Below are 15,680 nucleotides of genomic sequence, written 5' to 3'. Positions count from 1 at the left end.
TACCACCAAAAGGTGGCATTTGAAATATCACATAATAGCACAATTTCATCATAAGCTTTGAGTAACCAAAAGCTCCTTAAATAAAGAGATTTTTTTTTTTTTAACTGCTTGCATATTGAAACTGACTTGGCAAAGTTCTCTAACCAGGTACAGCAGGTGACAGATAAATGGACACAGAGCATAACTGTACATCCTTGGAGTCCCTCAAAGACACAAGAGTGTATGAATCAATCACAGAAAGACAAATACGCAAAATAATACTAGATTAAGAAAAAGGTAATAAAACTACCAGACAGGCAATAAGTAGCTAGGAATAGCAACCAATAACCAGTTCAATATACTACAAAACAGTTTAAGACAGAAAAATAAGCCATGTAGTAATTTTACTTTGCAATTTTAGAAAGAGTCTTTTTTTATTCCTGCACCACATTCAAATACATAATTCTCTTAAAGAACAATTAAATTAAGACATTAAAAAACCCCAAGCCTAACTGGAAGGTACAGAAAGTGATTTTAAAAACACTTCTACCATTTTTTTTCTCTGGTAGAAGAATGTAAAATATCTTTTTTTTTTTGAGCTTGGGCTAATGGAGTATAGCAAACAAAGGTAACAATATCTATAAGTCTAATTTAATTTCCCATTAAATTTTTATTGTGGTTTGGTTTATTACACAATTTTATGTCACTGCAAGCAAGACCTGCTGTGAATGAGTGGAAGGAAAGCAAAAAAAAAAAAAGAAAGAGAGAGAAGAAAACAGTTAATGTATGCAGAGCCCTGTGAACACGTTACCTGTTACACCAACATCCTCCAGAGAGAGGTAATTCAGTGCTATCTTTGCAATACTGGAAGCAAGCACACATGTTCGGTGATTCCCCCAAAGGCACACAATAAGGCAGGGAAAGACCAAAGAAACTACTGTTATCTGTTTCCCAGCATTATATGCAGTCCTGGAGATTACAGTGTCTCTTCGCTGCATTTTCCCCTCAATCCCATTAGAAATTCTGTATATAATTTTCCCTACTCCATCTGCATATAATTTTTGAAAATTATACTACAAGGATTGAAGCCAACCATTATCCTTCAGAATTACAGAACAACATTGATTTCGGTAGCTGTGGGTGCCTAGAAGCTTCGAATTTGTTCATCTATGGCTAGTTTTAAAAGAATAGGAAAAGAAAACTGTTTACAGCTGCTCAGTAGACCAAGCTCATCAAAGCAGCAATTTAATTCTAGCTTGGGTAAGAGCAATACAAATACTGTATTCTTCAATTCACTGGGAGAGGTGAGGAACAGCAGAGGAACGATTCCTTTGGCCAGTGGGTTTCACAAACATGCAGAGATCATGCATTTCTAGTCAGCTATTGTTCCGATTCAAATAACTTTGTCTTCTGAGATTATTTTGGAATTGGAACTATTAAAACGTACTGTGGCACTGCTACAGCACACATCTTGAAGAAGGAACAAGCCTAGGGGAGAGCCACTCAGTGTTGATGCACATCTTAACAGCTGGGAGGTGTTCAATACCATCCTGGAGGAACCACACAAAATCTCTCATCATGCTGCCTCCACAAACTCTTTACAGGTTTTGAGCAAAAGCTGTAAAGGTAAAGACACCATGGCCAAAATATTCATAATAAACTTTCATGCATGTTTTATCTAACCAAGAAATCGAAGTATCCATTAGTTTAGAGACAACTGTTTTCAAGAAATATCTACTATAGTACAGTATGACAGATTTTGAGGTTTGACTTCTGTACATTCCATTGAAAGTAATTTCCAACTTCTCTCCTAGCACCCTACTAGATCCATTGAGACTTGAAATTTCACCATCAGCATTTAAATTAAGCAATCAGTGCACATTTTGATAAAAGATATGTAATTCTCATTCAACACAGAACATTATCAATAGCACAACACAGAGTTTTCTAACATGGAATTAAGGTAGCAACAAGCTGGGCTTTTTTTCTTATATCAAAAAAAGAGCTATAGAATATAATAGCCCATTAAATGAAAAATAAAGCATGCCAGAAAAAAACTGATTTCTAAATATCCCAAAATACCAGAGCCAGAAATCAAGGAATAAAATCTAGGAGGAAAAACTTATAAATCTCTGCCCAAAGGTAAGCAAAAGTCATGTTTTTTCTTTATTAGTAACTACATCACTGAGTTATTTTTATTTCCAAAGAGCACGCTCATTGAGATACACTCCTAATATTAGCATTTGTAAATAAAAGAGGGAGCAGCACTGAACAGTAGTTATGATCTTGTCATATAAATGACATGCATTTGGAGCGTAGGCCTGGGTGCAAAACATTTCTGCGTGTGGCATTGGCAAAAAGCAGGCTGCTCTTGGGAGCAGCCGAATGCTGGGAGAGGTGCTCATGTGCAACACGCAGTACCCAGAAAGAGGTCTGCTCCATCCACTCCTGGGTTGTTTTGCACTCAAACACACAGCCCACACCATTAGGCAGCTACCGGAGTCACAAGTTTAACAACAAGCTAGCCTGAGGTTTACAGTACTGAGGTTTAGAAGACCAGACCTTGGAAATCTTGTTGCACAGCACAGATCCACACTCTGGCCCATCTCACCCCCTGCAGCGCAGCAGAGCAGAGACCAGATTACAAAAGCCATCCATTAGAAATGGAGTTAAAAGTCACAATACATTTGTAGAGACCTCAAGTCAAGTCCTGCCCAGTTTGCCTTCCCCAGTTTCACTTGCTGTCAGCTCAAGTCCTAAACAACCCTTCCTGCTGTGATCTTTAGAGCTGCATGCAATGGGTAACCAGTGGGTAACCGCCTTGTTCAATGGCACTGGTGAGGTGGGTGTTCAGCCTGCCACGTAAGCATTTCAGGTCTCCTTTTGGCATTCAAAGAGGATCCAGTCTCACCGAAATACCCATGTCAAGTACACAAAACTGAAGCAACCTTCCTGGTGGCATTGGGTGGTGGGGCCTTGGTGGTAGGGCTGCCCAAGAAGGATGAGGCAGCTTATTCTCCAGGCAGGAATGCAGTTTCCTGCAGCCTAATTTTTGAAGCCAGCAGTGGCAGCAAGCACTGCTGTAGGGTGGGAGAGCAGGCCACAGAGAGCGTCATGGATCCATGCTGCCCATCAACGCCAGGCGCAATTCCCACTCCCAGACCAGGAAAACCCAGACCCTCATCTCCTTACTCTTTAAATCCAAAGCTAGGCAGACACTGCCAGGGTGCTTCATCCATCTGGGCTCTCCTGCAACCCACCCACAGTTGCTTTGCTAAATCCCTGCAAATAGGTAGTGAGTGTTTTGCTGAGCTTCTGCCACCAAAGCAAAGATACGAGGAAGCAGCTGAGTGAGCTGGGATGGCAGGGAGAACTGTGCAAGAGAACCATGGTAGGACAGAAGCCATGATTTTTTTGGGAAGAGGAAGGACAGAAGTTGGCAGTGAAACAGATGATGGAATAAAGGGGATGAAAAAAAAAAATTATACAGGGAAAGAGAAACAAGCCTATGAATTACCCTCAATGGAAAATTTAAAACTTCTCTACTCAGAAAGACTTGGCTGTGACCTAGGCAAAGTGAGAACAAGAACTTCCTTTAGCCAGTTTACAGGAAAATCTACAAATAATATCTAAAATACTGGAAAATGCATCCATAAGCTAATACAAAAGATGGAGGCAGTATCAATAGCACAAATTTGAACGTTCAGTACAAACCTACTGTAAGTTTTAACACCTGTAATTGTTTCAGTGGTATCAAGGCATCTCTATAGATGACGGCAGGTCCTGGACAGGTGCCTGACAGAAGGTAGAACCAAAGAGATAATTCAGTAGGTTTGGCATCAGCTTTCAGCAGTAACAATTTAAAAAAAGACTGGGGGTTACTCAATATCAAAACTACCTTCCCTACAAATCTCTTTTTTAATATTTTTTTTGGGGGGGGAGGAGGGGGGTGCTGGGGAGGTGGGTGTATTAGGGAGCCATCTTTCACTTGTGGCAAATTATGAATTAGATGATCCATTAACTCCCACACAATCATCTTTGTCAATAACGCATTTTTGTTGTCAGCTGCTTATGATGAATCTAAAGTATTTGACACAAGCTGCAGTAAGAATCAGGCTGAAATTCATATCAAGTTTTGTATAAGAAAGCTCCCAAACTATTTTTTTTAGTCTTGTGACATAGTCAAGATTTTAAACACATTCTTTTTTATGCAAATAAAGTGTCTGCTGTTAATCATAACAATACTTCTTAATAGAATAATAAAATACGGCTTTAATTGGGTAAGGGCATTTCTAAATTCCTCAAAGACAATTCTGTTAACTTGTATTCTCTGAGGAAATTTAAAATGAAGCCAAATGGGTATTTTAAGTATTTTTAGAGGCAAAGAGGTGTTCGCCATAATTCATATATTTTCTCGTCACTCCAACATTTCCAGCTCTGTTATGCCTCACTGCCTGCAAAGTCAGCTTCCAATGGCTCAAACATCACTTATCAAAGCTAAAGATTTACACATAAAGCAGACATTTCTCCCTGTTCTGGACTCCTCCTAAACGGTATGATCCAGTGTGCGCATCTTTCCAAGTCAGTTGAAATACATAAGGTTTAAAGTGATTTAGTTTTGTTGGTTTTTTTTCTTTTTTTCTTTTAAAGTCAAGCTGTCTTTGGAATTATACTCATTTTCTTCCAGGGCCTGATCCAAAGCTCAATGGAAAGACTCATCAGCTTCAATAGCATGGGAGCAGGCTTATAACATACCATATGCCAAGTATGAAAGTATCCATCTGTCACTGATCCATATCTTGTTATTGTTATGTGCATTACATCAAGGGATTAGCTTTCTAAGAGATGAAGCCTGTAAAGGACTTGCTGGAGGAATTTACAAACAACGTTTTATAAACAAGCAAGTACCCCATAGCAGAGGCACACATCGCTGAAGCCAGCAGTGCTACTGTGAATGTCCAACAGCAATTGTGTTAACCTCCACAGTTGTGCAGAGAAAGCGCACTATAACCTACAAGCTCAAGCTGCTGGTTTTTGGGTTGCCAATAGATTCATAGCTGATGGATACTTCACTGCAAGCCAGCACCAAACAACAGTTCGCATGACCTTCGCACACAGGGGCAGGGGACTCGGCAGCAGAGTCACGTGACAGCGGTCCCAAGTCCCATCACTGGTCGTGCTGATAGTCAGCATCAGTCTCACAGGAGCATCAACACTGCACTATCATATTATTGAACTATCTGTACTTATTTTGCCTGAAAAGAAGGGAACAACATTTTCCCTGATCACAGAAGAGAAGAGTGATGACACAAGTCATTTTTAAAAGCATGCTAACAAAAGCATAGAAGTCCTCCAGCAATTAAGGATCTTGCTTGTTTAGTTAATTACCCTTTTCAACATTTCCCTACGTTTTGGCAAACACACACAGCCCTCAAAACAAGAGAACAGAAGGTGGGCACTAATCTGAAGATCCCTCACCATCTCCTTTCTTTCCAAGATGAATCAGTGCATTTGAGAGCATGCTGAAAATTCGTTTCACAAACCCTTTCCTTTTGCTCACAAGTTGAGATAAGCAGAATCAACACTGCTCTGAAAGCAGCAGTCATGATGAGTGGGCTCCTATATTTAGGCACTCGCCTGATCCACAGTAAGCCCCAAAAAATTACTCTGTCAGCATCTTGCCCCACAAACCCACTGCCTCTCATCCTTCTCTCAAAACAGCCCCCAGAGCCAGCTAGCCCCCAGCTCCTCCCCATAGCCTCCTCCTTCAGGTGGTGAGAGCTGCTAGCCCACAGCCTGTGCACAGACAGCGTCCATCCTTCTCCCCAGTGCCTCCGGATGACCACTGTGCCCTCACAGTCCTTCCCCACCACGTCACCTACAGGGCCTCATGCCCGCTATCCCTCCGATCTCCTTTTCCCTGTCTTGCACTCCTGCGTACTTCCCTGCTGTTACCCTAATGACTGACACACACCCCACACCCATCCCCTTTCATCATTTATTCCCTGGGTATAATCCTACCTAACCTTTTCTAAATTCCAGTTTCTGCCACATGAAGAATGCATGTGCAAAACCTAAAATGCTTTCCTACTACAGGCAGCCATCATGCTCAGGAAGCCAGTTTAAAAAGCGGGTCTGATTAAAACAGCCTTTGTTGTAACAGAGCTTGCCTAGGCATGGTGATCACAACAGTGCATCAACTTGTGTTAGGCAACTCCAAATATTTTTTGAGCTTGGTTCCAGTTGTTTGAAGCAGTGCTCAGCGTTTCACCTTTAGCAAAGCTTACCTGTTCATATATCACCAGTTGAACCAGCAGACATAAATTCTTATTCGGAGTCACGTCCTCTCCAAACCCAAATACATAGACTGTCACAATTAAACCTATTTGATAGTTTAGTCCAACAGCCTTCTCAAAGACTATCCTAATTATCTAATATTTACAAGAGATTAGCGTATCAAAAAAAGGGACTCCAGACTGATGAAACTGAGCAAAATCCTATTTTGTTATACATTGACATCAATTTTGTTTAGTGTTTGAAACAGAGCAACAGTTTAGAACTAAGCTGTTCAGACAACTGGGGGTAAGTCACTAGCATACAGTTTTTCAGCATGTACTCACTAATACAGCCACAAATATGGAAAAAACCCTTATTTGATATATTTGTCATTTTATCAGCTGTAGCAGCTACCCCACCAAAAATACCCTGCAACTTTTTCATCAGTACTGCAGATAGAAGATACCCAGTATTACACACCTGCCTTTGTCGTATTGCAGATGGCAAAGCAGCAATGAAGGAGGAACTTGAATGACTAAGGAGGAATTTATGCACTAATCAGGTTACAGACATGTATGATAAAGAAAGGTGCTAATCTTACAGAGAAAAAAAAAATTAAAAAGCCCACCCCAGCATTCCACAATAATAATTCATTTAAAATAAAAAGTTCTAAGAAACCCAGAAAATTGTCAGTATATTTTCTTAACTGTACTCCTCATCCATGTGAAAGAAACCATCTTCAGGCAACTCTGTCCCTAGAGAACTGGAAGCTACATATGTTTTTTCACATCATGTTACCCTTCTTCTCTCCTCCTTCGTCTACCAGATTGTGAACTTCAAATAAACATTGCATACAACTAACTCACTCTTCCTCCAAGATTTGAAAATTGAACAAAGATTTTTTTGTTGTTGCTATGAGGATACAGAAACTTGATCTGCAAGGCTCACATTTAAGCTTCTTGGAGTCAGAGTGATGGTTACTTTCATTAGTAATTAAATGTGTGGGTGTGTTGTCCCCTCCCCTTCCTTTCTCAGAGAAAAAATGGATTTCACAGGAAACTCAAAAAAATTTCCGTATTCATTTCTTGGCCTACAATTGGATTAATTCTTTCCTCATTTCATTGTTTTTACAAGCAAAATTACCATATGCTCCTGATTCCCACCTAGAATAGCCATTGCTGCCTGTTCTCCTGAAAAGTTCCATCTTCCTTCTTACAGGGCCATTTACTTAAAATGAATATTAACTTTGCTGTTCAAAGCAGCCCAGTGGAGCTGGCTGTGCACACGTGGGATGTCCCCACTGGAGATTGCTTAAAAAGGACTAGGAAACTCAATGCAAAGCTCAGGACCAGTTTCCTACAGCCTAGTTCCTGGTAAGGTGGTAATTTTATTTAGAAACCCAGTAAAACTTTCACAAGGACTGATAATCTCTCAAAGAAAATCTTAACAACCCTTACTTTTCTTACTTTTTCACAATCTTTTTTCCTGAATCAAAAAATTATTTTGAAATTTATCCTTACTGAATAATTAAACTTACTGAAATTATGGACCCAAATAGTGAGGTTATTTCACCATACATATCAGTTGTCCTACAGAAAACATCACTAGCCTGGATCTCTGTTATTAGGTCAGAGGCACAATTCTATTACAGAACTAGTTGCTAATGTTTAATAACCTTACCTGCCTTCCGTTTATTTGCAATGGGTGGCAAAGGTATGTATGGATAGCATTGACTTGAGTAAGCCCAGTGGAGAGCTATAAAGATGATCAGGGGACTGGAACATCTCCCTTATGAGGAAAGGCTGAGAAACCTGGGTTTGTTCAGCCCGGAGAAGACAAGACTGAGGGGGGATCTTATCAATACTTATAAATTTCTGAAGGGTGGGTGTCAGGACGGTAGGACCGGGCTCTTTTCAGTGGTGCCCAGTGACAGGACACGGGGCAATGGGCAGGAGTTGGAACACAGGAAGTTCCACCTCAACATGAGAAAAAGCTTCTTCCCTGTGAGGGTGCCAGAGCAGTGGCACAGGCTGCCCAGGGAGGCTGTGGAGTCTCCTTCCCTGGAGACTTTCAAAACCTGCCTGGACGTGTTCCTGTGCCCCCTGCTCTAGGTGTGCCTGCTCAAGCAGGGGGATTGGACAAGATGATCTCCAGAGGTCCCTTCCAACACCTACCACTCGGTGATTCTGTGACTTTATTGCTTAAACAGCCCCATGGATATCCAGTCAATAGCACACAATAGACACTGAAAAATTAGTGCAGCAGGGCTGATGCAGAGGAAAACTAAATTTTTCAACTTGTCTGTATAACATCATAGAAGTAATTGATATTATGTTGTATTGAATCAGCTGGGTTTCTTGTTTTTATTTTTTTTTTCCTTTTTCAGAAGCATACTTTATCAGAACTACATTTATAATTCATATTGAAGTTCTGGCTCAGGACTCACTGTGCTAGGCTTTCACAAAACACTGACAAAAGATGGTTCTGGATCACAGAATTTACAGTCTACAAGACAGATGAAAGATGAATATAAAGAAGCCTGCATTGAGAAACATGAGAGCTCAGTGTGCCAGAAACTGTCTTGACACAGTGATTGCTAAAGAGGTTAGACCAGTCCCTGTGCTCATTTCACCTCGTGTTTAAGTCAGAGCACTGGTGAGTCCCGGGTTTTTCATTTGGAGAGCACATTCCTTAAACTGCACCTGAAATACACCCATCTCCCACAAAACTCCCCAAATTCAGTAGCTTAAGCTGCTAATTAGCCTTCAGAAAGAAATTATTATGGTCACCTCCTAACTCACCTAGAGTTGAATTGGTGATAGAGGAGAAAAGGAAGTATAAGTGGTAAATTATACTACTTACATGACAAATTCCATGTTATTACTGTATGAGTATCTCGACTGTGTATTTCATTTTGTATTCTCTTTGTAGTTTCTGTTAATTTTATAGATCGGAAAGAATACTGCTAGTTAATCTATGTTATTGTTTTCTACCGTTTCTATTTGGATCCAGTTTAAAAAATAATATAGTATGGATACGAAATGCATTTCTTTTTCTTGCCTTCATGCTCTCTATAGCATCAGGTGAAACTATGATGAATCTAAGGGAGGTAATTATGTCACTGAAATTACATATTAAGCCTTCGTTGCTAGTATACAGACACCCTAGGAAAAGGCAGGAGAAATAACAGGGACTCATGATTGTACTCTTTTTCTTTTTCTCCTTTTATTTCAGAAGAAAAGTGTATTCAATGGTTATGCACCTTACTATTTAATTAACCTATGAAATCAATTTTAAGCTACAGTTTGATTTTAGTGCTATTAAGCTTTTTTTATTCCTTCAGAATTTGTAAGTTCAGCATTTAGATGACCAGTCTGGCTGGTTGGTATCGTACCAGAGCAGTTATTGTTCCAAGGTTTCAAAAAAAGGGGTATGAGCGAAGTATCACTGCTCAGGTCGCTATTGAAGATGAGCATGTTCTGCCGGGAAGTAAATGTCTCCCATCAACACATCAGTTGCTTCATAATTTTTCGAGATAGCTGAGTTTTATAGGCATCTTTATTCCCCAAACCCTTCTCCAAGAGAACAGAGACACTACATAACCTATGATTTTATTATGACACGCACACACGCATCCCCTACTCGTTCCCCTCAATATTTAGTTCATCTTCTTATTTTTCTTTCAGCAATACCCGGTACAAAATCCCCTGACTCTGCATTTCCAGCTGAAGCAGAGCCCTAAAATTTCTAGAAAAGGGTCACAGAGGAAATAGACCTACAAGGCAGTGCAATTCAGGTATAAATGAGGACTTAAATGTACAAAGAAACTCTAAGTAAAAATGCAAACTTCCTGATTCACCAGCTCATTTTCAGAAGACACAGCCCTTGCTACTCCACAAGGTGGGGGGTAGGGGGTGGGGGAGGGCATTGGGACAGACACCAAACCAAACTAAAAACAAACTCCACAAAACCAAACCCAAAAACCCCGAACACCAAAAAAAAACTCACAAAAAAAAAACCCCCATATTTGCTATCTCAGATCAGTCTACTAAGAGGAGAATAGGAATTTTTTTTTAGCTCAGTTTTTCCTGAAACTTGATAAGACAGCTAATTATGGAAAAAGCACAGAAACACTTTATTGCATCTCAAAGCTTTGCCTAAAACTGGGTAAAAGTGATAGTGAGAAAATTCTTGATGACTGCATTCTCAGGAAAACCACTCTTGAAAGTGCTTTTTTGGGAAGAGGAAGGTCTCCACTACTGTAGAATTCTTCAAAATATGCTTTTTTTAATGATACCACTTCCTATCATACTACTAAAGCTTCTGATAATATAACCAAATACATGCCACTAAAAATAGACACTTTGTCATAATTATGACAGTTAATTAAATCTTTCATTCGTAATTTAAACTGGTTAAGAAAGGAGCAACATCCACTTTCTCAAACATATCTACTTCTAGTTGGAAATCAGGGGGAAGAAAAAAAAAAAAACAACAAATACGCCACGTTCCCAAAAAACACACTTCAGAGGAAAGCATAATCATACTACATAATCTTGCTAGTAACGTGGTCTGTCTTCCCTGGTGGTGGAAACTATCAAAGACAGCTCATGACATCCAAAACACATCAGAAGTGATAACCAAAGGTGTCTGTTTCCTTTTAAACATAGATGTATAAACTGCGAATATGCATAAGGCCATAATCTAAGGTCTCTAGCATTTTAGGCCTTCTTTTCAATGGGAACAGGAAAACACAGTGTTTAACTTGAATACAGACAATTGTTTGCGTTTGCATTCTCAGTAGTTTTGAAAAGCCATTTCTCATTTCTTCTTCATTTCTCTCGCACAATTAAATTATTCAAATAAGCTTATTCTCCATTAGCAATGTCAAGTTTAAAAATACACAAGACGCTTTCAGAAAGGAAAACAGTAGCATTCTACCATACAATAAAAAATTGCTTGTGTTTGTTTCTTTGTGTAAGGAAAGGTATTCACATATCAACTTGCTTTTTCCAGTGAAAACCGAGAAGTATACCTTGGTAAGGTTAGACAGAGACTGAACGAATCTTGTTGTCTCTGGTCCCCCCTTCCCCTTAAGCCAGTTTTGAGATGCTTACGAAAAGATTCAATTTTAACATTTAAAGACTGCTAACCCACCTTCCAGTGGTACACTTACATGTAAACGTACAAATGTGGACACTGTTATCAAGACTATCCTAGGAAATATACAACACATCCATGGGGTTTTTTTTGAGGAAGCTTATGCTTTAATAAACTGAACTCACAGCAAGCCGCTTTATCACTCCTCTGTAAATCAGATACCTTGTTGCAGGCACAGTTGCTTAGATACAGAGTAATCGGGATAAGTGAATAAATCAAATTATCAATAACATACACGATTGCACCCTATTATTGAAACAGTCAATTGAAGTAATTTTTAGATTAGTTAGAAAATAGAAATTTAAAACTTACTGGGTAATATGAGATGCTAAATGATTTAATTAAATGAACATTAGTAGACATTTTAAGATTTGTTCCTTGCAGATACATTGGGAACATCGTTGTTCTCTTTACAACAATAATTGCAGGAACTGCTCATGTAAAGTATCTCTCCAGTCACTCTATGTAAACACTCAACCACATGCTTCATAAATTGTTATTCTTGATACAAGGTAGACCCTTACGCAACAAACTTTCAATGAGACCATCTGAAACCACTCTGTGCTTGCATTGATTGTACTGCATTTGACAACAGTGTGAGACTGAAAAGCTGGGGAAGGTTCAGCTTAGAGGAGAGATGATTAATAAGAGACAGAATAGAGGTGCACAATATAACATATGGTAGAGAAAACGCAAATTAGGCACTTGTAATTGCTGTGCCTCATAATGCAGGAGCAAAGGCCAATCAATGAAACTGAAAAGCAGACATTTTAAATTGATGAAGGAAATCTTTTTACACAAGCTATAATTAGTCTGTGAAAATCACTTCCACAAAGTAGAAAACCTCACAGCTTATTAGAAAGAAACATGGATAATAAGAACATCTATTTGTATTTAACAGAATGATAAATAAAATAAATTGATCATTAATGGTAGGAGCTATAAGGGGGCTTATGGAAACCAATTTTTAATAAAAGCAACTAATTCCATACTCATCAAGCAAAATTGTTATGTTCCTCTTGGAGGTCTCTTAGAGCTTACCACCGACAAATGGCTACTTAACTATATAGGTAATCATTCTAAGTTGATATAACACTTCGGAGTTCACAGTCCTCCAGAAGGCATCTATATAAGGTCATTGATTTCACATTGATTTACTTTGTGAGATATAGGGAAAGTCACTCTGGAGTCTTTGCTACATCATCTGTAATGTCAGTGACAGCTGCTGTCCTTGCAGAAAGAATCCTGAACTCCAGAAATAAATGAAGCATAAAACATATTTATTTACTGTCTTTTTTCCTTTTTTTTTTTTTTTTTTTAAAAATATGGAGTTTCTACAGTTTCTGAAGTGCATTGGTGATAATTTCCTGACATAGTTCATCAAGAATCCAAAAGGAGACACTCTGCTGGACACAAAAGTGATGAAGAAAACACTGAGGGTGTGAAAGCTGGGGGCAACCTTGGCTGCAACAACTATGACATGGCAGAGTTCAAAAGCTTGTGAGAAATGCACAAAGGAAAAACCAGGGCCACAACCCTGGACTTGAGAAGAGCAAACTTTGGCCATCCCAGAGATCTACTTGGAAAAATCCCACAGGACACAGCCCTGAAGAGAACAGGGATCCAGGAGAACTAGTTGATTTTCAAGGATTACCTCCTCCAAGCTCAAGAACTATCCATCCTGACAAGTAGAAGTACAAGCAAAAGGTAACAAGACCTATGTAGAGATTAATAAGGAATTCCTGACAAAAGGCAGACATGAAAATGAAGTGCACAAGAGGTCGAAGAAGGGGCAGATGATCCAGGAGAATACAGACATTGCCCAAGTATACAGGGACAGTGTTAGGAAGGCCAACCTGGAGTTGAATCTAGTGAGAGACACGAAGAGCAACAAGAAAGGCTTCTACAGGTACAGCAGCAGCAAAAGGAAGACTAGGGAAAATGTAGGTGTGCTGCAGAATGGAGCAGGGTACCCAGAGGCAAAAAAACACAAAAAAAGGCAGAGGTGTTCAAGGCCTTCCTCGCTTCTGTCTTTACTGGTAAGAGCAGCACTCAGTAATCATAGCCCTCTGAGATGAGTTAGAAAGACCAGAACAAGGAATAATGACCCTTGGGGGATGAAAATCAAGTCAGGGAACCATTTAAACCAACTGGACAGATATAAGTCCATAGGACTTGATGAATTTCACCCACAAGTGCTGAGAGAATAGGCCAATGTGATTACAAGGCCACTCCCCATAGTCTTTGAAAGGCCATGGTAATCAGAAAAGGTTTCCAAGGAAGAAATCAAATACTACTTCTATATTCTACAAGGGCAAGGAAAATTATTTAGGCAATTATAGGCTAGTGAACCTTACCTTGACCCTTGGGATGATGACAAAGCAATAATCCTGGAATCTGTTTCCAAATGTATTGGAAAGACGTGGACAAGAATGTGATTGGACACAGGCAGCAACTACTCCTGAAGAGGATACCATGCTCTAGCAAGCTAATAGCCTTCTACGATGAAATGACTAGCTAAGTAGATGAGAGAACAGCAGACATTTATCTTGATTTTAGGAAGGCTTTCAACACCCCTAACACTGTTATAGATGAACTACTGAGTAACAGACCAGCTCTGGTGAATCCCATCTGAAGTTCCGGGTCCAAGATAAGCTCCACAGTATGAGAGACATATGAATGTACTGGAGCAAGTCCAGTAAAGGGCCGCAAAGAAGATTAAGGAACTGGAGCACTTCTCATATGATTAGAGGCTGAGAGACCTGGGACTGTTCAACCTAGAGGAAAGAGGGCTTAAGATTCAAGGGGAATCTTGTCAATGTATATAAATACCTAATGAGGAGATTAAAGATGACAGACACAGACTTTTAGTGGTGCCTAGTAACGGGGCCAGAAGCAACAAGTACAAACTGAAACATGGGAAATTCAAATTTTTTATTTATTTTTTTTTAAATACAGTGAGGGTGGTCTACTACTGCATTTAGAGGCATTCAAAACCCAAGTGGACATAGCCCTGACAAACCTGCTCTTGCTGAACCTGATCTGAGCAAGGTATTGGACCTTCTGGAAAAGACCTCTAAGATCATCAAGTCCAACCATCAACCCAACACCACCGTGCCTCCTAAACCATGTCCCAAAATACCATGTCTACACATCTTTTAAATACCTCCAGGGATGGTGACTCTACCACCTCTCTGGGCAGCCTCTTCCAATGTCTGACCACTCTTTCAGTAAAGTAGTTTTTCCTAATATCCAATCTAAACCTCTCCTGATGCAGCTTGAAGCCATTTCCTCTCATTTTATCACTAGTGACTTGGCAGAAGAGACCAACACCCACCTCACTACAACCTCCTTCCAGGTAGCTGTTGAAAGCGATAAGGTCTCCCCTCAGCCTCCTCTTCTCCAGGCTAAACAACTCCAGCTCCCTCAGCCGCTCCTCATAAGGGTTGCTCTCTAGACCCTTCACCAGCTTTGTTGCCCTTCTCTTGACACACTCCAGCACCTCAATGTCCCTGTAGTGAGGGGCCCAATACCAAACACTGCATTCAAGGCGTAGCCTCACCAGTGCTGAGTACAGGGGACCAGATGATCTATAGAGTTACCCTCCTGTTTCCAGGAGCCTGTGCTTCCAAATTAATGTAACAGAGCACATAAGGCCATTCAAGGATATTAAAAAACAATACTGGAATCTGCTGTATGCTAAAAAAAAAAGGGAAGAAAAGTGTGAGGGCAAGGATTGATAACTAAAGGACCCTGGTAGGCCCCCAAATCAGAAGGGAATGTACACACTTCTGTCAAGTAAGGGAAGATTCCCTTATATATCCAGGGAGCCTCCACAATTACCTTGTTTATGACACAGTGTGCTGATTTTGGCTGCAATAGAGTTGATTTTCTTCACAGTAGCTATGTTTTAGCTTTATGCTGAAAGCAGTGTTGATAACACAGGGATGTCTTCATTACTGCTGAGCAGTGCTTACACAAAGTCAAGGCCTTTCTGCTTCTCACACCACCACACCAGCAAGGAGGCTGGGCATGCACAGCTGGGACAGCTGATCCCAACCTACCAAAGGGATATTCCATGCCGTGACATCATCCTCTGCATATAAAGTTGGAGCAAAAAGATGGAAGGGGGGGAACTTTCAGAGTGATGGTGTTTGTCTTCCCAAGTGACCATGAGGTGTGATGGACCTCTGCTCTCCTGGAGATGGCTGAACACCTGCCTGCCCATAGGAAGCAGTGAATGAATTCCTTGTTTTGTTTGTGTG

This window comes from Phalacrocorax carbo, chromosome 1 (assembly GCF_963921805.1).
Source record: "Phalacrocorax carbo chromosome 1, bPhaCar2.1, whole genome shotgun sequence".
Classification (NCBI taxonomy): Eukaryota; Metazoa; Chordata; class Aves; order Suliformes; family Phalacrocoracidae; genus Phalacrocorax; species Phalacrocorax carbo.
The sequence above is the reverse complement of the archived record's forward strand: the minus strand, read 5'-3'. Positions refer to the sequence as shown.